Genomic DNA, 746 nt, shown 5'->3' with positions numbered 1-746 from the left:
GTTTTTTAAGAAAATTCTTTAAAATACAACACATTGATGAAAAAATCTTAAATTTATTCATCTATCCACAAATATTCTTGTTATCCTAATTTTTAAATCACAACCCCAATCTACAATATTATCAATAAAATGAAAACTTTCCTTCCAAAAATAGCAGTTTTTAAGAAAATTATTTAAAAATACAACACATTGATGAAAATTTTCTAAATTCTAAATCACAACCCTAAATCTAAATATTTATTTATAAAATGAAAACTTTCCAAAATGACAGTTTCAAGAAAAGTATTAAAAAATACAACACTTGATGAAAAATTCTTAATATACTCTCTATCCACAAATTTATTCTTGTTATCCTAATCTTAATCACAACCCAAATCTACAATATTTATCAATAAAATAAAACTTTCTCAAAAATAGCCGTTTTTAAGAATTACTTAAAATACAACACATTGATGAAAAAATCTTAATAATATTCACCCATCCACAAATATTCTTGTTTCCCTAATTTTTAAATACAAACCCAAATCTACAATATTTTCAATAAAATGAAACTTTCCAAAAATAGTATTTTTTAAGAAATTATTTAAAAATACAAACACTTTGATGAAAAATTATTAAATAATATTCATCTATCCCACAAATATCTTTTTCTTCAAATTTTTAAATCACAAACCCAAATCTACAATATTTCTCTAAAAAATGAAAACTTCCAAAAACTAGCAATTTTAAGCAAATTATTTAAAAAA

The sequence above is a fragment of the Brassica napus genome, chromosome A2, assembly GCF_020379485.1.
Source record: "Brassica napus cultivar Da-Ae chromosome A2, Da-Ae, whole genome shotgun sequence".
Classification (NCBI taxonomy): domain Eukaryota; kingdom Viridiplantae; phylum Streptophyta; class Magnoliopsida; order Brassicales; family Brassicaceae; genus Brassica; species Brassica napus.
Note: the sequence above shows the minus strand (reverse complement) of the source record.